The sequence below is a fragment of the Hyperolius riggenbachi genome, chromosome 3 (genome assembly GCF_040937935.1).
Source record: "Hyperolius riggenbachi isolate aHypRig1 chromosome 3, aHypRig1.pri, whole genome shotgun sequence".
Lineage (NCBI taxonomy): Eukaryota > Metazoa > Chordata > Amphibia > Anura > Hyperoliidae > Hyperolius > Hyperolius riggenbachi.
In genome coordinates this window covers 384,233,733-384,260,754 of record NC_090648.1, presented here as the reverse complement: position 1 = coordinate 384,260,754, position 27,022 = coordinate 384,233,733, and the positions used below count along the sequence as shown (strand labels likewise).

General features: G+C 45.9%; 1 protein-coding gene and 1 long non-coding RNA gene across 2 annotated transcripts in view; one reads left to right on the top strand and one right to left on the bottom strand.

Annotated features, from left to right (window-relative positions):
* LOC137564058 (uncharacterized) overlaps positions 1-27,022 on the top strand; it is a 265,554-nt gene that overhangs the window by 86,560 nt on the left and 151,972 nt on the right. The gene's annotated exons all lie outside the window — the stretch shown is intronic.
* The window catches only part of LMO3 (LIM domain only 3), a 157,038-nt gene that overhangs the window by 96,863 nt on the left and 33,153 nt on the right, over positions 1-27,022 (bottom strand). The window lies entirely within an intron of this gene.

Sequence of the window (27,022 nt, the reverse complement as noted above, 5' to 3'; positions counted from 1 at the left end):
CTCAGTGTGAATTCCCAGGTCCTCCTGGTTCTAACACACTGTAGGATCTGACTAAGGTCTGAGTGCTTCCACGTAAGTGTTCGCAACGGCAGACAACTTGAGACTGACCAGCAGTGACTATATATAGCGCGGCGCTCTCCGGCGCCACCCATCAGCGATCAACCAATAGCCACTTGCTTTGAGGTCAGCTGACCAACCTGGTCAGCTGATCCCTGCTTGTTTGTCATAAAGATTCTGCCTCTCAGCGCGCGCTCGTATTCCTCAGCCTGTGTGAACTAACAGGCCCAGCCACACCAGACGCACGCTGCTGCGTGCAAACCGCCGCGCTGGACGCGGAATCAGCCGCCTTGCCGCCAGTACACGCGGCGGCTTTTCCGCATTTTATCACAAGTATATTCAGGATGTCTTCTTTTGGCAACATCATGTAGAGACATAAAATCCTTTGTATTCTGCACTATGGATGATATGGTATATAATTAATGTACAGTGTTCTCCCCAGAAATTTTTTCCAGCTGGGTGGCATGAAAAAGTAGCCGGGTGGGGCAATATGAGAGAATGCAGGACCAGTGCTTCTGTGCGCAACTCTGCTTACACCATAGGAGGAGGTGAGCCGGTGACAGCCGGGTGTTCACCAAAAATAGCCGGGTGGAGCACCCGGCTAAAAGAGTCTGGGGAGAACACTGATGTAGTATTATAATACTCGATATGCTATAACAAGTCATACCTACAATTATTTTTTTTAAACAACAAGTAATACGACTACTACATTTTTGCCACAAGGAATGTGCTGTGGTTGTCTGTGTAACTTTACAGCAGACTTGGGGAAACTGTTTGAGATTCTGGGGAGATGTGTAAAAGATTTAGTAGCTGCTTGGGCATTTGTTTATCAGGTACAATGTGATCATAATTCCTGACCTTGTTTTTCAGCTTCTTTCAATAAACACCTCAAAGGCAAATTATGTGTGTAGTTTAGTTATGTCTGGAGGGTAGCTCATGTCCAGGTTTTCATCCTGAGCAATTGTAGCATTACCATTGCTTGCCATCAACAGGAAGCCATGGTGTGCACTCGCTTGGCCATAGTTTATTAAGTCCTCTCTGATACTTTTCTGTTCTGTTTCCAGGAGTGGGCCTGTTTGGCAAGCTGAGGTGGCACTGGCATAACACAAAAGGGGGCAACAATTTTCAACATGCATAGGAAATGTATTAACCAGCCTGGCTAAAAATGCTGAAGACAACCCCGGATTTACATCACAGGAGCCTATAAGCACAGATGTCCTGGAACCCTAAAGTTCACCCACAATGAACCTATAAACCCCCACTGATCCGCACTGCAAGTGTGCTGGCTGTCCCAGTTGTCACTTCTCCCTTACTTCCCTTGCCCGTCACAGCTACAGGTTTTCCTTTGGCATAAGGTAGCCATAGGTACCCTCAGTATTAAGTAGCTAGTGGTGCCCCCAAGTGAAGGGAGATCTCAATAGTGGAATGCTAAGGGCAGGGTGAGTGACCTCTCATTTATGTTGTGCTTGGGAATCTGCATAGAGAAGGAGGGGGAGAGGCACTAGGGGAGGGGAGTAAGCAGCCTTTCCATCATCGGACGCCTGTAGGCAAGTGCCTACAGTGCCTTATGGTAAATCTGGCCCTGGCTGAAGATCAACTAGTTATGCAGAAAGTCTATTGATTTCAGTAATTCTAAAAGCAAGAATACATTCAGGGAGGGATCACATTTGCAACTGTGGGAATCGCAGGTGAGTCCCCACAAGCATTTTTTTTTAACAGTAGCCGTAACTTCAATGGAAAACCGCATGTGTTGTGTGGGAAAGTAATGCAGGTTGTGCCTTTTTTAACCCTATGCAAAATCGCAAATGCCTCCGTAAAATGCAGCAGCACCATAGACTATCATTACGTGTGATTACGCGTGCGTTTTTTTGTTTGTGACAAAACACTGTGGATTTGGTTAAGTGTGACCCCTGTCTCACTGACATTATAATAGGTTTGATTAAAAAAATGTAAACAATATCTATTAAAGGGAACCTGAGCAGTCATTAAAAATGAAAGCAGCCCTGACAACTTCAGGCCGAAGTCGTAAAATAACTGAGCTGCCAGCCTTGACCAGGAGAGGAGTCAGGAGGATGCCGAGGGACATCGCGGTCTACGGTGGGCTGGAGGAAGCCCCAGGTAAGTCAAAATTTCATTTTTAATGACTGCTCCATGTCCCTTTAAAAAAATTAAGCTACCTTTGTTGGGGAAACTATGTGCCCGGGTGTGAGTGGAGTTGCATGTAAAGTTTGTTTTATTTCTTGCTCTCTTCATTCATTTAGTCGACTCCGACTCTTCAAGATCATATGTACTTTTGCATGCCAGAGGTGTCTTTCAGTTACTGTTTTTTCAGCTGTTGCATAGGCATGTTCATAGCTTTACATATGCTGTCTGTTGACATTCTCTGCACTACTCTTTTTGTTTTGCCCTCAATTTTTCCAAGCACCAAGGATTTCTCCAAAGAATCTGGTGGTCTTCTCATTATGTAACCAAAGTATTTGACTTTTATAGTATTAACACTTCTAGTGAACACTATAGCTTTATTTAAGTATTAAAGGGGCTCCGAGCAGTGCAGTAACTATGGAAAGATGCATACCATTTTGAAACTCTCTTTATCCTCTTTCCAACAATATATAAACCGCCGCCCTACGCCTTTTAGTTTTCGCTATTTTTGAAATCGCTGAAAATAACGAAAACTAAAAGGCGTAGGGCGGCGGTTTATGTGTCTTTGGAAAGAGGAGAAAGAGAGCTTTAAAATGGTATGCATCTTTCCATAGTTACTTGTATTACACAGGACGACTTTTCCCCAAAAGTCGCTCCATTCAGCTGCCGACTTTGGGGAAAAGTCGTCCTGTGTAATACAAGTAACTATGGAAAGATGCATACCATTTTGAAGCGCTTTTTCTCCTCTTTCCAACGATATATAAACCGCTGCCCTACGCCTTTTAGTTTTCAATATTTTTGCGGTGGCCGCGATTTCGATTGCGAAAATAGCGAAAACTAAAAGGCGTAAGGCGGTTTATATATCGTTGGAAAGAGGAGAAAGAGACCTTCAAAATGGTATGCATCTTTCCATAGTTTCTGCACTGCTCGGAGTCCCTTTAAATGGTTAGAAAGTCTAGCAATTCAGGGAACTTAGTAGTTTTCTGCACACCCACTTTTTCTACACATGGCCTTATATAAAGTCCAACTTTCACAGCCCTGTTACTACTTGGATCACAGCCCTATGTTACGATCCTGATCTTTTTTGGTAAAGTGACATCTCGATACTTTAGTATCTTGTCCAAATCTGCTATAGCTTTCCTCCCAACCAAAAAGCGTCTCTTCATCTCATGACTGCAGTCACCATCTGCAGAGATCTTTGATCCCAGGAAAATGAAATATGTTAGTGTCTACTCCTCCCCCATATCTATGTGCAGATGGTTCATTAGAACAGATGACATGACTTCTTGATGTTAAGTAGCAGTCTAGCTTTGGCACTTTCTTGTTTGACAGTTATTACTAGGCTCCTGGGGTAATTGTGTGGCGATTTTAGCTTTTATACGACATTAGGCTGTATAGTTTAGAGCTGCGGCAGGGAGAGTAGAATAGGCTGGCAAAGTATTGAAGGACACCATGTGATGGGCCACAGGAGTTGCAGTTATGTAAACCTTATTCCATTTATCATGCTGTACAGTTTTTCTCACTGGTGGTAGTGGTTTAGTGCTTGCACAGGTGTACAGTTTGAGCTTACCTAGAGTTATTCTGTGTGTAATTATTTGCACTATACAGGCGGCATGATACAGGAAACATTATTTAAGCTGTGACATTAGTTACATAGTTTGGTTGAAAAAAGGCATCCGTCCATCAAGTCCATCAAGCTACCTACCTACCCACCCGGCTACCTACCTAACCAGTTACCAACCCACCCACCAGGCTACCTACCCACCCACCCGGCTACCCACCCACCAGGCTACCTACCTACCCACCCACCCACCAGGCTACCTACCTACCCACCCACCAGGCTACCTACCGGGCTAGTTACCAACCCACCCACCAGGCTACCTACCCTCCAGGCTACCTACCCACCCACCCACCCACCAGGCTACCAACCCACCCACTCACCCACCAGGCTACCAACCCACCCAACCACCCATGGGAGCTGCGCGCCGGATGGAGGCTGGGACAGGAGGTCTGCTGCTGCAGGTGAGTAAATGTTTTTTTGTTTTTTTATTTATATTAGCAGGTGTATGTTCTGGGCAGGTCTGCCACATGATTGCATGTATTTTCTGCGCAAATCTGCCGACATGATTGCATGTATTTTCTGGGCATATCTGCCGACATGATTGCACGTATTTTCTGGGCATATCTGCCGACTTGATTGCACGTATTTTCTGGGCATATCTGCCGACATGATTGCACGTATTTTCTGGGCATATCTGCCGACATGATTGCACGTATTTTCTGGGCATATCTGCCGACATGATTGCACGTATTTTCTGGGCATATCTGGCGACATGATTGCACGTATTTTCTGGGCATATCTGCCGACATGATTGCACGTATTTTCTGGGCATATCTGCCGACTTGATTGCACATATTTTCTGGGCATATCTGCCGACTTGATTGCACGTATTTTCTGGGCATATCTGCCGACTTGATTGCACATATTTTCTGGGCATATCTGCCGACTTGATTGCACGTATTTTCTGGGCATATCTGCCGACTTGATTGCACGTATTTTCTGGGCATATCTGCCGACATGATTGCACGTATTTTCTGGGCATATCTGCCGACATGATTGCATGTATTTTCTGGGCATATCTGCCGACATGATTGCATGTATTTTCTGGGCATATCTGCCGACATGATTGCATGTATTTTCTGGGCATATCTGCCGACTTGATTGCACGTATTTTCTGGGCATATCTGCCGACTTGATTGCACGTATTTTCTGGGCATATCTGCCGACATGATTGCACGTATTTTCTGGGCATATCTGCCGACATGATTGCACGTATTTTCTAGGCATATCTGCCGACATGATTGCACGTATTTTCTGGGCATATCTGCCAACTTGATTGCTCGTATTTTCTGGGCATATCTGCCGACTTGATTGCACGTATTTTCTGGGCATATCTGCCGACATGATTGCACGTATTTTCTGGGCATATCTGCCGACATGATGTGTATTTTCTTGAGAAAACCTGCACAATTATGTGAATTTTCTGGGGAAAGGGTCACCAAAACTTGGGCCCACTGTCTTTGCGTTGCACTTTTCAAGGGAACCTGAGGTGAGAATAATCTTGAGGCTGCCATATTTCTCTCCTTTTAAGCAATACCAGTTGCCTGGCTGCCGTGCTGGTCCTCTGCCTCTTATTCTTTCAACCATAGACCCTGAACAAGCATGCAGCAGGTCAGGGGTTTCTGACAATATTGTCAGAACTGAGAAGATTAGCTGCATGCTTGTTGCTGGTGTAATTCAGTTTATTACTGCAGCCAAATAGATCAGCAGGGCCGCCAGGCAACTAGTATTGTTTAAAAGGAAATAAACCCTCACCCCGGGTTCGCTTTAAGTTACAGTTAGCTCCGCCCTCATCCGGTCATTGCCATGCCCATTTTTTTGCAGCGGCGCTAGGCGCCGCAGGTTCTATCCACGCCTGTTTTTTGCCGCGAAGCCACGCCCTTTTTTTGCCGTGATGCGCTACGGTCTTAGGGGTTCCCACAATTACAATTTTGCACAGGGGCCCACTGCTGGCTGTGTCCGCCACTGACCTGTAGTGACATGTGACATGCTGCATATTGTTGGGATATTCTGAATGGTAATTTACTGGTACATTTAGCATGTTATGTTATTACCCTTTTACTAATAAACAGTCAACTTATTATGTTGAGTTGAAAAATTCTCTATCTCTTATAGCTGCTACACAGTGCGGTGGGACACGGCTGGATGATGACCCCCGCTGTGTCCAGCTAAAGGTCAGCTACAGGACTGGACTGTGAAATAACAACAGTGATATATTCTGTGTCCGAAGCTGCTGAAATAAAGATCACAGGGGGAGGATATTATTACTGTATTTTGTTTTTACGTCAGCCTCTCCACTCTGCGTTCTATGAATTCAATATAACTTTCCAATTGATAGAGTTGCGTCTTGTTCTGTGTACTCTGTAAAGCCCTATACAAAATGTTAGCACTGTTTAAATGTGTATTAATAAGAGTAAGGACAATAGTGTTTGTATTTCCAGGAATATGTAGTTTTCCGCATGTGTTGTTTTTCTTGTCTGTATTTCAGGATGTCTGTAGTTTTCTTCTATACATATCGCCTCACAGGAGGTGCAAGCACATACGGTAAATCACTCCCCTCTAGCTGTAATATAACTCTGAGTGATGCGGCACAGGATTGTATGTACGGCAGTGATGCTTGTCGCTGACCACATAAGTGTCTGAGGATTGTCGTCTTCATCGTAACACTAATCAGATAAGTGGTGGTGTTTATTACTGTGAACACGACTGCAGGTGATGGATGGGAGGTGAAGACGCCACCAAATAGAAAGCTTAGATTAAAATATACATATTAGAATTCATCAGCAGTGTTGCCACTGTAGAGCGCCAAAGCTTTGAACATTGATGGCTCCTGAATGAGATGGTAATATTTTCTTCCTCCCAGTTGTAGCCTCGCACTGAAATTTATCCACTCAATAAGCAGAAGAGAATGGTGGCGCCTCACGCTGGTGGAATCTGACTCGCTGTATTCTGTCCTGTCACTCCTGGAGAGATTTTAATATTTTTCCAGTGTCTCTGCTTATTTTTGGTGCCAAACAACATTTTCCAATGCGGCTGGTCTGGAAATGAGATCTGTAAGCAGCGCCTTTCATGGTAAACAATTTGCAGGAAGTTCAGAGAATTTACTTCAGTAATAAATTGAGAATTCAGAGAGGTACGTCGTCAGCCGCTGTTTCTGCTTTGTAAATAGTATTTACTTTGACACAATTTGAAACCTTTTCATTTGCTGCAGATTCCTCATTATGAAAAAAACATTTTATCCTTAAAGAACTATATTTATTGGGAAGGAGCAGAATTGCCAGAAGATGATGTAAGGAGGGTTTTCTGAAGAAATGTCAGTATTTTGAAAATTGGCCTCCTATTAACCCTTTACAGACAAACAGTGGTATGGTGTAGAGGACTGGCAGTAACCTTTAAATAAGGTCAATACCTTGGGATGTAAAGCTCATTATCATTAAGAGTGGGTTGGAGAAACCGAATGCCACAGCAGGACATACTTTTTATGAGTTTAATTGTAAATATAAATAGCAGTACAGAAATATCATCTAGTACTGCCATTCACCATGAGGAAGAGTTTCAGGAAACAAGCGGAATAATGTGTTTGGCACCCATCAGCAAACAGAGGAGTAGTTCAAGTTCATTTACTGGCTACAGGCTGTAAATGGTGGTGCACTGGCAGATGAGTGAACCAGTTTCACTAAAGTAGACACAGTCTACAGCTGGCTGGTCTGGTAAGGACAGATGCCTATCCAGGGAGACATAAAGTAAAGAGAGTTCAGGAGCCCCGTATAGTGTAGTATGTTGATATTGGTGGCCATCAGCCCTGGCTGCCCATGACGCCAGGTGACGCCACTTTCTCAGGTGGCATCCTGACGACAGGCGGCATACCGCCCCCCTCCCTTCCTGGCTATCGCTCGTTTCTGCAGGTGTGTTCTGTGTCTCTCTCCCCTCTCTGTGTGTCCCACGAGTGTAGAGCTCTAGACAGCACAGTGGCGTAGTGGTTAGCGCTCCCGCCTTGCAGCGCTGGGTCCCCAGTTCGAATCCCAGCCAGGTCAACACCTGCAAGGAGTTTGTATGGTCTCCCCGTGTCTGCGTGGGTTTCCTCCGGGCACTCCAGTTTCCTCCCACATCCCAAAAACATACAGATAAGTTAATTGGCTCCCCCCTAAAATTGACCTTACACTATAATACATACACTACACGATACATACATAGACATAGGACTCTGGTAGGGATTAGATTGTGAGCTCCTTTGAGGGACAGTTAGTGACTAGACTATATACTATGTACAGCGCTGTGAAAGATGTCGGCGCTATATAAATACTTAATAATGATAATATTAATAGACAGATGTGTGCAGCTGCAGCAGAAGTGTGCCAGAAAGCAGCTGACCTCCCAGCCATACACAGTGTGATCAGAGCCTGCCCAGCGCTCACCCACTGCCCGGACTTCTCTGCCCTGCTCTCACCTGGCGCCACTCCATCCTCGCATTGCTCCTCTTCACTGTCCTCGGAGACATCGCTTGGAGGGATCGGGCAAGTGTCTTGCCTTCGTGGTCACTTGTTTGAAAAGCATGGAGTGACCCTGCCTGCCTGCCCACTTTGCCGCTCTGATCTGCTGGCATCCCCGGTGCTCCACATTGCCATTCTCATCATTGCAGATGTACATGAGTGATGAGAATGGCAATGTGAATCACCGAGGACACCAGCAGACTAGAGTGGCAAAGCGGGCCGACAGGTAGGGTCACTCCATGCTTTTCAAACAGCCGACCATGTGGGAGAGACCTGCCCGCTCTACCAAGCACCACACTTCCAGGTGGAGGAGGCAGCTGGGAATGGAGAAGGGAGGCACACAGGCTCGCTGGCTATCTATACTGGGGATACCTATGCCTGGCAACCTATACTGGGGATACCTATGCTTAACTTCCTATACTGCAGTTATCTATACCTCTCTATATATACTGGGGATACCTATGCCTGGCTGTCTATACTGGGGATACCTATGCCTGGCTATCTATACTGGGGATACCTATGCCTGACTATACTGGGGATACCTATGCCTGACTACATATACTGGAGATACCTATGCCTGACTACTTATACTGGGGATGCCTATGCCTAGCTACCTATGTTGTGGTCACCTATGCCTGGCTACCTATACTGGGGATAGCTATGCCTGGCTAACTATACTGGGAATACCTATGCCTGGCTACCTATACTGGGGATACCTATGCCTGGCTACCTGTACTGGGGATACCTATGCTTAGCTACCTATACTGGGGATACCTATGCCTGGCTACCTATACTGGGGATACCTATGCCTGGCTACCTATACTGGGGATACCTATGCCTGGCAATGTATACTGGGGTCACCTATGCCTGGCTACCTATACTGGGGGCACCTATGCCTGGCTACCTACCTACCCAAACCGAGGGTGTTTTTTCTTTTGACTATACCATCCGGTGCCAATTGTCGGGTGCTGTGCGATCATTCCAAAAAGGGGGGGGGGATGGGGGAAGGGGGAGAGCATCCTCAGAAGTTTGCCTCAGGCACCAAAAAGTCTAGAACCGGCCCTGGTGGATATGTAAAATAAGAAAAAGGGTATTTACAAACCCAGGTTGCTAATCCAGCCACCATGGTAAATTGGTTGTGAAGAAAGGTGATAGGTCTGGGTCGCCCACCAACACGAAAAAAAAAAATGTAGAAAAAAAGTTGTTGTTAATTACCAGTATTTTGTAAGCACCCTCCGCATAATGCTGGACTGTGAAATACTGGGTATGGAGGGGGCACCCCTGATTGAATGATTAAAACAGTTTAAAAGGCTAAGAGACTAAGCTTCCGTGAGACAAATTAGTTTTATTGCGATACACAAGGACGACGCCTTTAATGGGCCAAAAATTATCATAAGTATACCGTACTTTCTTAGCCAATTCATTAAAGAGAATCTGTATTGTTAAAATCGCACAAAAGTAAACATACCAGTGCGTTAGGGGACATCTCCTATTACCCTCTGTCACAATTTCGCCGCTCCTCGCCGCATTAAAAGTGGTTAAAAAACAGCTTTAAAAAGTTTGTTTATAAACAAACAAAATGGCCACCAAAACAGGAAGTAGGTTGATGTACAGTATGTCCACACATAGAAAATACATTCATACACAAGCAGGCTGTATACACCCTTCCTTTTGAATCTCAAGAGATCATTTGTGTGTTTCTTTCCCCCTGTGTCAGGCTGTTTCTTCCTGCAGAATGCAGACAGCTCTGCCTGTATGTAATTCCTCAGTATGTGAAAGCCCAGCCAGCTCAGAGGAGGATTTATCCAGCTTGTAAAAGATAAGAGAGAAGAGAAAAGCTGTCCTAATCTAAATAATACACAGGCAGTGTGCAGAGAGGGGCCTGGAGGGGGGAGATACATCACAGAACCACAACACTGAAGAACTTGGCAGCCTTCCAGACACAGGCCGACAAGTCTGACAAGAAAGAGATAAGTTGATTTATTACAGAGATGGTGATAGTAGAACGTGCTGCAGTAAGCCAGAACACATTAGAATAGCTTTTGGAACTTGTAGGATGATAAAAAACAGGATGCAATTTTTGTTACGGAGTCTCTTTAAACTAAGTCTAAAACATAAGGGATAAGCCCATATACATATAGATATACATAAAAATAAGCTTACATAAAATGGGCAATATTCCTTATAAAGCCCACTAAATATTAGTATAAAATCACATAAATACTCTGTTTATTTAAAAATGGATACAATAAAAAACAACTTTCTGTCCCTTTTAACATTTTTTTAATTATTTTATTTCATCAGGGACACTTCCCTCCTTCCCAGAACTTTGAAGATCTTGTTCACTGAAACAATATCGGTCACAGGAACTGCAGTCCACATTTCAATGGCTTTCTCAAAGTGCAGAAAGCAGTCCATTAAAAAGTCAGTGCTAGTTCCAAACTGTATCATATACAACTGCCATCACTTGCTGAAGTCACCCTGCTATCCCATATCTCCACCACTAGGCCCTGCCCACCACATAGACATGAGAAATATTCCCTTAATTCCTGTGTGAAATGTAACACCCTATTACATGCCCATATTTCCCCTACAATCTCTATTATGATTGTAGTTTTGGGTCTCTCCAGCCCTCACTACACTTAACTTACATGAGCTATGTAAAATTAACTTTCATCTAGAATTGACCCATCAACTAGCTCAAGGGTTCCATTTTGTAACCGTTATCCTGTGTATTCTTACCCCTACTCCCATAAAGGCTAGTGACTAAGGAGGAGATATGCCAAGGCCAGCTGATCAGATCTAGAGAATGGAATATAAGGTATGTTTCAGTCACATACATACATACATATAAAAGAGGAACTACATAAAGAATGTATTGTTGATATTCCAGCGATCCTCCCACCTTGGCTGGACTGTACAAGCTAGATAATAACACTATTTTGAACAAATGCAAAGACTAGGAGGAGCTTCATACAGGGCAGGTATGTTTCTGGCCATTCTTTGCCCAAGGCAAGGCATCTTCCCCCTGTACACTCTCTTGTGAACAGGTAGATTGGAGCCTACACTAATTACACATATAATTACCAGACAAATACTTCTCAATGGCCTAGACTTGTCAAACCAATGCTCCGCATTGGAACTTTTTTACAATAGAGCGAGGCAGGATGTTAGGGCCCTAGTTTATCCAAAAGCGCATTCCAATCTCACTGAGGAAGAGAAGAAGTCACTCAAGTGGTTGAAAGAACAAAGGGAAGTGATAATAAAACCCTCGGATAAAGGGGGCAACATCGTGCTTTGGCCAGTATACATGTATAAAAATGTATGAATCAACTGGAAGATGGAATAACATACAGTAGACTCAGAGGTGACCCAACTGAGAAACACCTTTATGAATTAAGATGAATCTTGAGGGACGCTGTGGAAGAAGGTGTGATGAGTTGGAACTCTCGCCTAACCGCCCCCCGCATCACCCAGTCCCATGCACGCCTCCAGGACTTCTCAAGAGCTGCTCCAACACTTTGGAACTCCCTACCTCCACCCATTAGGGCAGCCCCCTCCTTCAACATCTTCAAGAAATCCCTCAAAACTCACCTTTTCACTTTGGCCTACTACCCCTCACAAGTGCTCTAAACCTACAGCTGAACTCTGGTCCCCTACCATTCATGTCCTTACCTCTCCCTCTAGATTGTAAGCCTTTGGGCAGGGTCCTCCTCCTTTTGTGTCCTACCTGATCTTGCACCTCCATTACTGTGAACCCATGCTATGCATCTGAGTGAACCTAACTTGCCTAATCTCCATGCTCCATCCAGTGACTGACTAAGCATTACCTTGTACTAATACTGTGCTGTGTGATCTGGTTTTCTTGTATTCCTGTATTGTCATATTGCTGTATGTCACCCCTAAATATTGTCTGTAACCTAAATTAATGTTCAGCGCTGCGTAATATGTTGGCGCTTTACAAATACAATAAATAAATAAATAAATAAACTCTGCCAACAGGATGATCCCACCCAACCCCAGGAAACCTATATGGTATTGTATACCAAAAGTACACAAGAATTTGTCCTGTTCCCCAGGCAGACCGATTTGCTCAGCTATTGGCTCAGTCTTTGAGAATTTGAGAACTTGTCACAGTTCTTGGATTACAAATTAAGACCGTTGGTAGAGGCCCTACCGTCCTTTGTCCTCGATTCGACGCAATTGCTTAAAGGAATACTATCGATTGAAACATCTTTTTTTTTTAATACTCTATATTAGTGTACACATTACCACTAGTGCTAGGGGCACTTTATTTATTCACCCAGGTCTCTCTCTTGCTATCCCTGCTTAACCGCTTGCCGCCCGCGTCACGCCGATGGGCGTGGCCGCGGCTGCAGCCCCAGGACCAGCTAACGGCAATTGGCGTAAAGTCCTGGGGCAGCAGTTTACGAGAGATCGCGCATGCTGCGTGCGCATCTCCCACTTGGTGGGCGGAGCTGAGCTCTGCCTTCAGTCTCCGAGCAGCAATTGCTGCTCAGAAGACTGTTACACCGCGAAACCGCCGTGTATTTACATGTACAGCGCTGCGATCAGCAGCAGCGCTGTACTGGGGACAGCCGTGTAACACGGCTGTCCCCCTGGGGGACAAGAGAGCGATCGGCTCTCATAGGCAGAAGCCTATGACAGCCGATCGCCGTGATTGGCTGGCTGGGGGGAGGGAGGGGATTTAGAAAAAAAAAGAAGAAGAAAATAGCAAAAAATATTCAAAAAAAACCCCCAAACAAATATTTATAAAAAAAATAAATAAACACAGGGGGGGGGGAGGGGGGGCGATCAGACCTCACCAACAGAGAACTTTGTTGGTGGGGAGAAAAGGGGGGGGGGGAATCACTTGTGTGCAGAGTTATACGGCCCTGCAGCTTGGCCTTAAAGCTGCAGTGGCCAATTAAGGTTAAATTAGGCTGGTCACTAGGGGGGTTTAACACCATGGTCCTCAAGAGGTTAAAAATTCATTTCTCACACGGCTCATAGTAGTTTGGGTCACCCTGAGCTGCTTGGTTACTCTGTCACACAGCTCACAAATATATTTCACTGTGTCACTCACAGCATGCAGGAGACATGAGGAGAAATAGGCTGATCTGAGGTGGTAATATTGCTGGAATATAACTAGCTATAACACTAGTCTATGTTTACACTCAGACTTGTTGCCTGGCTGCCTGCTTGTGGTGATTCACTCCAGGCTGCATCCACTTTACAAGCTGCTGAGAGGGGCAGACCACTGTCTACAATTAGCATTATTAGTATCTTTATCAGTCAAGAGAAGCAAAGATAATAAACACACATTGCTAGAATCTTTAACCCCTTACCACCATATCAATAAGATTCTTTCAGCAAGGTGATAATTAAACTATAAACTGAGGAGTTGATAGCAACTCCCCTGTGCAGAGACATGGTCTAGCCCTCTGGGAGCTCAGTATTTAGATACATTCTGTATCCAACACTGACGCCAAAACTGACAGAGGATTTTACAGCTGAGAGGAACAGATGTGTGAGGAATCAAATTGCTCCTAGTACTTGTCCTAATGTGTGCTACAACATACAACATTTAAAAATAAATGCATACATCGATAGTATTCCTTTAACAAACTTCAGGAAGTACAATGGGAGGATTACTTCCAGCTGGCGAGTGTGGACGTCACCTCTCTGTATAGCAGGATACACCATAAAGATGGTTTGGAGGCTGTGCGTTCTTTTTTGCCTTTTCTCCAGGAGAGCCCAGAGGAAAATAAGTTTGTCCTGGCTGGCCTGGAGGCGGTCCTGACCGGCAACTCCTTCCTCTTCGACGGCCGGTGGTACCATCAGGAGGTTGGCACTGAGATGGGGACCCCTGTGGCCCCCACCTATGCCAACCTCTTCATGGGACGCTGGAAGTTAGAACAGATTTTTTTCCGGGAGGGGGGGAGTTGCCGCTCGGGTCCGCCTCTGGGCCAGATATATTGATGACATCCTAATTTTTTGGGCGGGTAAACGAGATGAATTTGAAAATTGGATATCTACTCTGAATCAAAACAATATTAACCTCCACTTAACTTCAAATTGGGGGGGTAACAACTTGGAATTTTTGGACTTGAAAATTGAAATTGTTGATAACCAAATAAGTACGAAAACCTTTAGAAAGAATACAGCTTCTGATATGGTCCTGCATGGTGAAAGTTTTCACCCCAAGAAGTTGAAAGACAGTTTGCCGTACAGTCAGATGGTGCGGATGAAACGGTTTGCTCGGACAGGCTATGAGGAACAAGTATTGACATCAACCTTGAATTGGGTACACAGTGTGGATAGGTCAGTCCTTTTGCAACCCAGTCAGAAAAAGAAGAGAAACTTTTTTTAATGCATTTTTCTCATTCACCGATGGGAGATGTTATTGCAGATCCAATAAGAAAGAACTGGGGTCTTTTGCAGACTGACCCTATGTTGAGAGATAAGTGTGCGGAACTTCCCTGCATATCCTATATGAGGTGCAAGAATTTGCGGGACGAGCTCGTCCAGAGCGAATTTAAGTAGTTACAAAAAAGGACTTGGTTAAATCAATCCAAAGTTGTGGGCATGTACCCTTGTACTAAGTGCATCTACTGTAGGTATGTGAGGAGTGGAAAAGGTTTCACACATATGAACAAACTGTATAAGGTTAAACATTTCTTCAACTGCTCAACAGAGATGGTCGTGTATGCAATAAGTTGTCCATGCAATTTCATTTATATAGGAAAAACTACGAGGGCCATAAAGGAGAGGTTCTCTGAACATTATAAATCTATTAGAAATGGGAGGGGAGCAAAAAGGATGATTGACCATGTCAGAGAGAAACATAATGCTGAAGCAGACTGCCTGAGGTTTTTTGGGGTGGATAAAGTAGTGGCAAATTCCAGGGGGGGTGTAGATCAGGACCGATTACTCTTACAAATCGAGAGCAAGTGGATAATGAGATTGCAAACAGAAGGCCCAATGGGCTTTAATGATAAATTAGATATGGCTATTTTTTTGTAACAGGTGGCACTGTGATAATTGAGAACCCTTGGAGGTTTGCCCCCTATTGTGGGTCTCTTCTTGAGGCTACCTGATTGAAAGTTTTGTATAGTGCTGTCTTTTTATTGCTTTTCCACTCTTTTTCCTGGCAGTCATTTTTTTTTCCGTCTTTGCAGCACAATGATGTTGGTCAATGATGGGGCTTAATTGATTTGGCCCTGTTATGTGACCATCTTATGAGTCTGCTGTTAACCACTGTTTGACTGATATCTGCTTCCCATTGTGGGATTGATCACTGAGTATGTGAGGGGTGATTCTATGATAAATGGTGATATTTTTCCCGGTGGATGGATTCCTCCCGGGTGAGTCACAAATTGAGACACCCCACAAAAATGTATATGGTATGCTCTCATGAAGTATCATTTATTTCTGTGTAGATATACATGTATTGTGAGTGGTCCCGTATTCCAGTAGAGGCTGCTGATGGTCGTAGTCAGCCAACTTCGCTACGCTGGAACTACGCGTAGTTTTACGCAATTACGCTTCGCCAAACTACGGCTCCAAAACCAAATAATTGCTTCGTATGCATTTCGTAGAATACGCATTAAAATACGCAATTACGTGTAGTGCGTAGCGTAGTACATGCGGACGCTTATGCCATTATGCATAAAAATGTACGCATGAATTCCTCTTCAAAATGCTTGTAACAGTAACTCTTCTATGCGTACAGTCCCCTTTCCAATGCGTAATTTTGTATGCATACAATCGTATGCGGAAAAATAGACGCAAATAACGCATTCGTAGCTTACTTCGCAATACACATGAGAACTACACTTAGGGGCGTAAACTACGTGTAACGGTACTTTGCTACGCGTAAAATCGTATGCGTAGTTTTGAGACTTCGCCTGCGAACTACGATGCGTAGATGCTAACTACGATGCGTAAATTCGCACTGGCGTAGTTTCTGCTCATCCCTGGTAGAGGCTTATATATTTCATGTTAAGGGGTATTTTCTATTTTCATTCCCATGTAGGCAGTGGGGTTGCTCCTGTGTGCCATTTTTGTTGGGTTAGGTAAAAAAGGTTTTTTTCCTCATATGGCCTCCTGGTATTAGGGACACACAGCAACATGTTAATATACCTATTGGGTGATATGGTTTCCATGGACAAATGGATATTGCTCATCAGGTTAAAAATGTTTAAAAATTTCAAGTTTTTTAAAAAAATTTAAATTAATGAATTTCTGTGCTGCAGCTTTAGATTTGAACCAATTGAATTTCCTGTATGATCTTACATTTAGCTCCTGTAGGATGATTGTTAGTATATTTTTTATATATGGTGTTTTGTAATGCATTAATGTTAGTGTGTCCCACTGTGAAGGGTAGGGCCTGTACGTGGTATGCCTAGACATCTATTCCCCTTATTGGTGTGCTATTTTACCACTTGGTGGTGCTGGTGGCCACCCTCATGGAAAGCGTACTTGCATGCGACCACTTATCGCATCAGCTGACGTAATTACGAGAGGCGGCGTGTTGGAACGCAAGAGCGCTCCACGTCAGGCGTAAGCGGAAATATGGTGAGGCGTGTGAGCCCGGCCGGGAGGCGGCCACATCATGGTCTGCGCACCGCACTGCGGCACTATGGACAAGCGTGATCGCCGCTCCACTTTACTGATTGGCCGGCCCACGGACAGCAGATTACTGCAGGTGAGTGGGGTCACACCTAGCTTGTGTTGCTCACATGATTGGCTGTGAGTACCACCGATGGGCGGATCGTATAGGTGCGGTCGTTTTGGAGGGGGTGGGACCCATGGTATAAAGCCTTGCTTTCCACAATGATGGGGTGTTCGGTCTCGAGAAAGCCCTTATCTTGGGCCGAAACGGCCGTCGACTACACCTCCGCACCTTTATTCTTCTGCAATGGCCTGTTAAGTATCTTTGTTCTCATATGTATCATTTTAAAGCCGTATACCACTGTCTTTTAATGAAGATGCTCCTGGAATCGCTTTCCTTCTTCTTGCATTACTGAATGAACTACTTTTTTTATTCCGGATGTTGCACCATTATCAATGCATGTTGTTTATGGCTTATGTATGTAGTGCACTCGCCACAGCCATCACTTTCTGTTTTACTGAATGAACAAATACAAAGACTAGGAGGAGCTTCATACAGGGCAGGTATATTTCTGGCCATTTTTTGCCCAAGGCAAGGCATCTTCCCCCTGTACACTCTCTTGTGAAGAGGTAGATTGGAGCCTACACTAATTACACATATAATTACCAGACAAATACTTCTCAATGGCCTAGACTTGTCAAACCAATGTAACAAAGCCTTTCACCATGTATAGTCACTTATAAAAAAAACATTATACTGTTTATGTTCGAAGGGGTCCTTACAGGTTAGAATATTGTCTTGGAAATCCAGAAGAGTTCACTAGCTGTGGACCTTTCCTCCCCGATTACCGCAGAGCCGCATCTCAGCCGGGACACCGCTCTCTGCATGCACACGGCCGCAGCACGGGTCTGCCAGAGCGTCGGAACATCCGAAACAGACCAGCTGAGCGGCATCCGCCGCCACCCACGTGGTCAGGTGCGACCGCGGGCCCAGACACTGCACTGCTTCATCCTGCCTCAGGCAGGGAACTCGGCATCGTGATCAGCCGCTGCTGCCAGGGAGCCACCTCGGGCACACGTAGGATGCTTCACCCTCATCTGACCAGGCCGGAAGGAGAGCCGAGAGAAGGGACACCCCCACCATTCTGCAGGGCAGATTACTACAATCCCTTGTCGGGCTGCCTCACTCAGGTGAGCCTGATTGCGTTGCTGCTCCCCCACGCCAGACCACCATCTCTGCTAGGACATCCTCCAAGTCCACCTCGCTGCCTACTGCAGGGCCGCCGCTCAATCCCACCAACGCTGATCCACTCTCCTCACTGCTCCTCACTCTTCACATGCCCGATTAGCTGCATGCCAGCTGATCGAGCGGACAGCTGTTTGGGCCCCACGTGCCCTGATCGGTACTCCACCACCGTTGCCCGGTCTGCTCTTTGCTACTGTGGAGCCTGTCGCTGCTGGAGCCTCATGTTGTGTGCGAGCAGGACCACACTAGCAGTTCTCCACCACTGCTGCCGGGTCCTGGATCTGAGTCTGCCTTTTACGCAGACACAGTAGGCCACTGATGCCCGATTGCTGCCCCAAGCCAGCCCCTCCAGCCACCGACACAACAGGAGGTCTCAGAGACCGCAGGACCCCACACCTAAGCAGGCTCATGGGCGAGCTGCCGACCCTGAGCTCAGCGTCCACGTGGTGCGGGTCGCATAGTCGCCGCTTCTTGCGGGACCTCCCACGTGGAGGAGATCCTCAGCTAAGCTCCAGAGAGAGGGTCTCCACCATCCGCAGCCTCCAACCTGCTTTACCTCTGCCACTGCTGAGGACCGTGCTAGCCTGCACCACCACCAAGCCCTGAAGATCAGCTGCTCATCTGCCGATATCGGGGTACCAGATCACAGGCATGGACACTTCTCGGACTGGTTGTCGGACCCAGTAATTTTATTAAATCTGCAGCTCTAGGACTCTCCCTTTGTCTCTCTCCTCCTGCCTTGGTTCTTTCTCTTTCTTCCTCAGTCTCTTTTTAACTATCCCTTCCCTCTATCTCCCTTTCTTTCTCTATCCACTCTTTTCCAGGACACACTGCGGGGCAGCTGGTACTGCTACAGAGCTGAGCGAGCGCCGTCGATAGTTGGCAGGCTGCTCCCCTCACATAGCACTCCAGACTCCCCCACGCGTCCCTCACTACAGTTATGTGCTGTATGGATATATAGGTATATGCTTACTTTGTTCCATACTGTACCTGATTGTATGTGTTGGATTGCATGCATGTGTTTGTATCACCTCCGACCCTGTATGAGCCAAAAATAATTCCGGGTACAACCCCCGTTGTACTTGGCGAAATAAAATGATTCTGATTCTGAAGAGTTGCCAGTATGTAAGAGTAAGGGGTCTTTGGGCAAGGATCCCTAATGATCCTGGTCCCCCCTGCAGCTTGCCTTAAAGAGAAACTGTAACCAAGAATTGAACTTCCTCCCAATGAGTAGCTGATGCCCCCTTTCCCATGAGAAATCTTTTCCTTTTCACAAACGGATCATCAGGGGGCCCTGTATGGCTGATATTGTGGTGAAACCCATCCCACAGTGTGATGTCAGGATCATGGTTCTGACTTCACACTGTGGGAGCCTTGTTGCATTGTGGGAAATAACAGCTGTTTACAGCTGTCTCCAACTGCCAAAAAAGCAAGCGACATCTCCTTCCACTGACATCACCTGCCAGCAGTAAACATTCACCATGTGATAAACCGCAGAATGTAAATCAGGGAGAGAAAAGATTTTACAACGGGCAAATACTGACTAAATCATTTATACATAATTATTGTAAAAATTAAGCACTGTTTTTATTACCTTATTTTCACTGGAGTTCCTCTTTAAGTGGCTGCAGCTCTGACACTTTGAGTCCGCCAGAAGAAAAGCACAATATATATGTTCTGTGTCTTGTCTGCATAGTGTACTGGTTAAGGGCTCTGCCTCTGACACAATGACACAGGAGACCAGTGCTCAAATATTGGCTCTTCCTGTTCAGTAAGCCTGCACCTATTCAGTGAGGAGACCTTGGGCAAGACTACCTAACACTGCTACTGCCTATAGAGCATGCCCTTGTGGCTGCAGCTCTGGTGCTTTGAGTCCGGCCAGGAGAAAAGCACAATATAAATGTTCTGTGTCTTGTCTAATAAGGCATAATCCTGGCGATTGTGGTTGGCGATGTAACAATTGAATCCCCTTTAACTCCAGGATAAAGAAGTCACAAGTAACAATTCAAGCTTTTTTGCACTGTCCTATTTATTAATAAAATCTTAAGCAATTCAATATATCATTTTAGGAACCAGTGAAAGAAGAAACCAAATTAAATGCATATTACGCTGAACGGATAAAATCAATTATAATCCACATTATATGAACATAAACTGCCGTCATCTGCATGAGAAGCTGCTCAACCTACCAGCAGCCTCTGCACATCGCTTATTAACCCCTAATGGCAGATTAGCAGTTCTGTCTATCCTTCTACGTTGCATTTATGTATCTGTAGGTCTATCTAAAATTCACTATACACAATTAAACGTTTTGACTACACTAGATGTTAGTTTGGATAAATCAATAGAAATTAACAAATTCTACTGAACACTGACTGGTGCTATTTCCATCAATACTGATGAAATGTGTTAATGAAACATAATAGGCAAAGGCCCTTGTTCTCCAGATGAGCATGGGGGGCTCCAGAAACACTCAATACATCGCACGAGCTGTACCATGTCGGGACATGACATTGTACCATGTCGGGACAATACAAAGTAAACAGCGGCCAGATTAACACTCTAAGAGCTCTACTGTAGCTTAATTGTTAAAATTGCTTGTATTTTACAATATTCATTTATAAATTACTAGCTTATGGCCAAGCGTTGCCCGGGTATGTATTTGGCTGGTGTTGGCTGCGACAACTTTATCTAACGCTAACACACAATTACTCAGTTACTCATTAACCAAGTTTGGGAGCTTTGCTGTCTTTTGTATTATTTCAGTGCAAATTATTGATGCCAATTTGATTGGCTGTTTGTGGCTTCACCCCCTTTTCTGAATTTAACCCCAGTCACCCAATGACCAACTGTACCAGGTTTGAGGCTTGTGCCATTAACAGTGCAAGAATGGCAGCAATTAAGTATTCCCCTTGAAAATCAATAGGTGAATTTTGATTAGTTTTTGTAGGCTCCACCCACTTTTCTGAATATTAATCCCAGTCACCCAGTGACCAACTGTGCAAAGTTTGAGAAACCTTCCATTTACAGTGTAAAAATGGCTTCAGTTTACATTTTCCCAGTGAAATTTGTATTTGTCTCCGCCCACTTTTTGGTTATGGGGATAAAAAGTATCTTATATGTTATACCAGGTAATGTACTATGTGTGTGCCAAATTTCATTCAAATCCGTTCAGCCTTTGTTGCGTGATTGAGAAACAAACATCCTAACGTTTGCATTTACAATATTAGTAAGATTTATTGCCCATTGTAAAATCTTTCCTCTCCCTGATAAATATTCTGCAATTAATCACAGGTGGCGACATACTTAGTGCTGGCAAAGTGCATCACTTTGGAATGTTTGTTTTTCGTGTGTTACGAAGTAAGCAGAAACAACACCTGGCCTTCCAGAATGCTGTAGGGCAGAAATCTGCATAACTAAATAGTCTAAGCTAAACATCACTGGGAAGGTAGGGCTACATACCAATATACAGCAGTATATAGATACAGGAGGTGTTTCTGTTGCTGAAACCAGGATAAATAATTAACGGGGGGGGCACTTAGCTACATGATTAAAATCAGGCCGATATCAATTGTTTATTAAGTCTAGAACCCACCTAACAGTGAATGATGGTGTTTCTCCTATCTTGTATTTATGTACTATGTACTTTGTATGTATTATTATTATTTATTGAATTTATAAAGCGCCAACATATTATGCAGCGCTGAACATTAATTTAGGATACAGACAATATTTAGGGGTGACATACAGCAATATGACAATACAGAAATACAAGAAAACCAGATCACACAGCACAGTATTAGTACAAGGTAATGCTTAGTCAGTCACTGGATGGAGCATGGAGATTAGGCAAGTTAGGTTCACTCAGATGCATAGCATGGGTTCACAGTAATGGAGGTGCAAGATCAGGTAGGACACAAAAGGAGGAGGACCCTGCCCAAAGGCTTACAATCTAGAGGGAGAGGTAAGGACACGAATGGTAGGGGACCAGAGTTCAGCTGTAGGTTTAGAGCACTTGTGAGGGGTAGTAGGCCAGAGTGAAAAGGTGAGTTTTGAGGGCTTTCTTGAAGATGTTGAAGGAGGGGGCTGCCCTAATGGGTGAAGGTTGGGAGTTCCATAGTGTTGGAGCAGCTCTTGAGAAGTCCTGGAGGCGTGCATGGGACTGGGTGATGCTGGGGGGCGGTTAGGGGAAGTTCATTGGAAGAGCGGAGTGAGCGGCTAGGTGTGTACCTCTGAGTAAGATCGGAAATGTAGGTTGGACAGGTTTTGTGGACAGATTTGTAGGTCAGACACAGTATCTTGAATCTGATTCTGGACTGGATAGGAAGCCAGTGGAGGGATTCTAGGAGCGGATCTGCCGTGGCGGAGCGATGTGAGCAGTGGATAATTCTGGCTGCCGCATTCATGATGGACTGCAATGGGGCTGTTCGGGTCATAGGGAGACCAGACAGCAGGGCATTGCAGTAGTCAAGGCGGGAAATTATGAGGGCATGGATGAGGAGTTTGGTGGTGGCAGAGGTCAGAAAAGGACGAATCTTACAGATGTTACGAAAGTGGAAGTTGCAGGACTTTGTGAGGTTTTGGATGTGGGAAGTGAAGGAGAGTGCGGAGTCCAGGGTGACACCCAGACAGCGGGCTTGAGAGGTAGGGCGAATGGTAGTGTGGTTAACAGTGACATGCACATCTGGGAGGTTCGTGCATGGCCTTGGTGGGAAGATCATAAATTCTGTTTTGTCTAGATTTAGTTTCAGGAACCTAGCGGACATCCAGGAGGAGATGGCTGATAGGCAGGAGGAGACCTTGTCCATGGTAGTGGTGGATATGTCAGGGGTGTGGAGGTAGACCTGGGTGTCATCTGCATACAGATGATAGTTAAAACCCATGGAGAGATAACCTTGCCAATGGAGGATGTGTATAGGGTGAACAGTAGGGGGCCAAGGACCGAACCTTGGGGGACTCCCACCGAGAGGTGGTTGGGGGTGGACGAGGACTCATTGAAGACGGTCGTGAAGGAGCGGTTGGAGAGGTAGGATGAAAGCCAGGACAGGGCGAGATCGTGAATGCCCAAGGACTGGAGGGACTGGAGGAGTAGGGGATGATCTACTGTGTCAAAAGCTGCTGACAGGTCAAGGAGGAGGAGAATGGAGTATTTACCTTCAGCTTTAGCTAAGGCAAGGTCGTTGACCACTTTGGTGAGAGCAGTTTCGGTTGAGTGGGCAGGCCGAAATCCAGATTGGAGTGGGTCTAGCAGTGAGTTGGCATTGAGGTACTGGGTCAGGCGTTTGTGAACCAGATGCTCAAGGAGTTTTGAGGCAAAGGGGAGGAGGGAGATAGGTCGGTAGTTGGAGGGTAGCGAGGGGTCGAGGGAGGGTTTCTTGAGCAGGGGTAGTGCAGTGGCCTGCTTGAAGTCTGAGGGGAAGGTGCCTGTGCATAGGGAGAGGTTGAACAGGGTAGTGAGGACTGGGGCCAATTCCGTGAAGTGAGGCTGGAGTAAATCAGAAGGGATGGGGTCAAAGGGGGAAGTAGTGGTATGGGAAGTCTGCAGTAGGTGGTTGACTTCCTCGGTTGTAGTAGGAGTGAAGGATGTGAGGGGAGGATAGGGTGAAGATTGGAGATTGGATATTTCCTGGCGGATGGAGACAATTTTGTTGGTGAAGTGGGTGGCTAAATCTGTGGCAGAGAGGGAGGAAACGGAGGGTGGGGTGGGGGGGGGGGGGGTTTAAGCAGGGAGTTGTAAGTGGCAAAAAGACGCCGGGGGTTGGAAGCTTGTGCTCCGATGAGCTTGGTAAAGTATTCCTGCTTCGCATGAGCAAGGGCAGTGTGGAACTGCAGCAGGTTGGTCTTGTACTGTAGGAAATCCTGGTTAAGTCTAGTTTTTCTCCATTTCCGTTCAGTGGCGCGTGTTTTCCTCTGGAGGTTGCGAGTATGGGTAGTGCGCCAGGGCTGGGGGTTAGGGGGTCAGTTGCAGCGAAATATTGGTGGAGCAGCTTTCTCTAGGGCTGATGAGAGAGTTTGGCGATACTGAGCTGCAGCAAGATTAGGACAGGTTAGGGTGGGGAGAGTGGAGGAAAGGGCATGGAGGGGGTCAGCAAGGACACTAGGGTTGAGTATGAGTGTGTGTAATGTGCATAAGCAGCTTGTGCAGGTTTTCTCATTACAACACAGTTTTCCAGCACTACTTTTCTATCACAATGTTAAATAAAATAGGATTCTTGCTTTATTTAGCAAAGCAGCAGTTTATCTTATGACAAACATCCAGTCTTACATATAGCATAAATAATGATACAGACCTTACAGTGCCAGGCCAACTTCATGTGGCTTTGGCCAGAGCCTACTGTTCTCACACGTAGGATCATCTGGTGTCTAACAGTATATCTAACTTTTACTTATTTTTTCTCAACTGTACACTTTAAAGAAAACCTAAAACATAAATTAATTTAAAAAGCAAATTCTTGCCCAAGATGGTAGCCTCTGGATCCTTCAGAGGCTTTCCATGCCTGTACTCTGCCGCAGCACGGGACCCTCCTTAACATTTATGCCTCGCTACTCTTCTGGCATGAGCGTGCCCATGCTTGCACACAGAGGCACAAAGCTGCTTAGGCTTACTGCACAAGCACAGCCATACCGGCGCAGGAGCTCTACTTGTGCCCGAAGAGGAGCGCAGCCCTGATGTGATTACCGACAAGCCCTTTTCCGTAATCTTCGAGAGGTACGTGCTCATTGACAGGGGACCAGAGGATGGGGTGGGAAGCCTCTATAGGATCCAGAGGCTTCTCTCCTTTTAGGCAAGTATTTCTTTTTGTTCTCGAGGTTCGCCTCGGGTGCACTTTAAGCAGGGGTCTAGTCCTGGAAAAAGAAGTGAGTGGACTTACCTTAAAAACTTCTGCGGCGCGCCGCGTGGTTAAGCATAGCGTGGGCGTGGTCATGGATGAGGCTAAATATACATGGCCTTAGCAGTGGTATAAAAGGTCTGCCAGGGAAAGTTTGAGCTCTGTCGTAGTGTATCCCCAAAAAGTAGATGTAATCTGACAGCATTTCACCAAAAATACACATAATCTGGCAGAGGATCCTTCAAAATACAGATTATATGACAGTGGTTCCCCCTAAATAGACAATCTGGCAGCAGCAGTTCCCCCAACATACACATAATCTGGAAGCAGTTCCCCAAAATACGTGAAACCTGGCAGTGGATCACCCAAAATACACGTAACACCCAAAATACATGTAATCTGGCAGCAGTGGTCCCCCAACATACACAATCTGGCAGCGGTTCCCCAAAATACACGTAATCTGGCATCAGCGGTTCCCCAAAAATTCAGATCTGACAGCAGTTCTCCCAAAATAGGTACCCCCAGTATAGCTAGCCAGATCTATAGGTGTCCCGGTATAAATAGCCATGTGTATAGTTGTCCCCAGAATTGGTGACCAGATGTAGAGATGTCACCAGAATAGGTAGCCAGGTGTATAGATGTCCTTAGAATAGGTGGTCAGGTATATAGATAATCCCAGAATAGGTGGCCAAGTGTATAGATGTCCCCAGAATAGGTAGCTAGGTCTATAGGTGTCCCCAGTATAGCCAGGTGTCCCCAGTATATGTAACCAGGTGTTCAGGTGTCCCCAGTATAGCCAGGTGTATAGGTGTCCCCAGTATATGTAGCCAGGTGTATAGGTGTCCCCAGTATAGCCAGGTGTATATGTCCCCAGTATATGTAACCAGGTGTATAGGTGGCCCCAGTATATGTAGCCAGGTGTATAGTGGCCCCAGTATATGTAGCCAGGTGTATAGTGGCCCCAGTATATGTAGCCAGGTGTATATGTCCCCAGTATATGTAGCCAGGTGTATAGTGGCCCAGTATATGTAGCCAGGCGTATATGTCCCCAGTATATGTAGCCAGGTGTATATGTCCCCAGTATATGTAGCCAGGTATATAGGTGTCCCCAGTATATGTAGCCAGGTGTATAGTGGCCCCAGTATATGTAGCCAGGTGTATAGTAGCCCCAGTATATGTAGCCAGGTGTATAGTGGCCCCAGTATATGTAGCCAGGTGTATAGTGGCCCCAGTATATGTAGCCAGGTGTATAGTGGCCCCAGTATATGTAGCCAGGTGTATAGGTGTCCCCAGTATATATAGCCAGGTGTATAGTGGCCCCAGTATATGTAGCCAGGTGTATATGTCCCCAGTATATGTAGCCAGGTGTATAGTGGCCCCAGTATATGTAGCCCCAGCATATGTAGCCAGGTGTATAGGTGTCCCCCCAGCTGGAGGGGAGCAGCGCAGCAGAGAGGAGCACTGGGCAGAGCAGCGGGGAAGGGCGGACGTTACCCCCTCCCCCCTTCCCTCACATTGGGGCTCCTCTCCCTGGCTCTCCCCTCCATAAAGATTGCGGCGGTGGCTGGCGGCGGCATCAGTGGGCGGGACATACCTCCTCCAGTGTTCCGGCGAGTGGACGCTGTGCGTGCAGCTGCTCTGACCAGACTAGCTGCATGCACAGCGTCCACTCGCCGAAACACTGGAGGAGGTAAGTCCCGGCCACTGATGCCGCCGCTAGCCACCGCCGCAATCTTTATATGGAGGGGAGAGCCAGGGAGAGGAGCCCCAAGGTGAGGGAAGGGGGGAGGGGGGAACGTCCGCCCTTCCCCGCTGCTCTGCCCAGTGCTCCTCTCTGCTGCGCTGCTCCCCTCCAGCTGGGGGGACACCTATACACCTGGCTACATATGCTGGGGCTACATATACTGGGGCCACTATACATCTGGCTACATATACTGGGGACATATACACCTGGCTACATATACTGGTGCCACTATACACCTGGCTACATATACTGGGGACATATACACCTGGCTACATA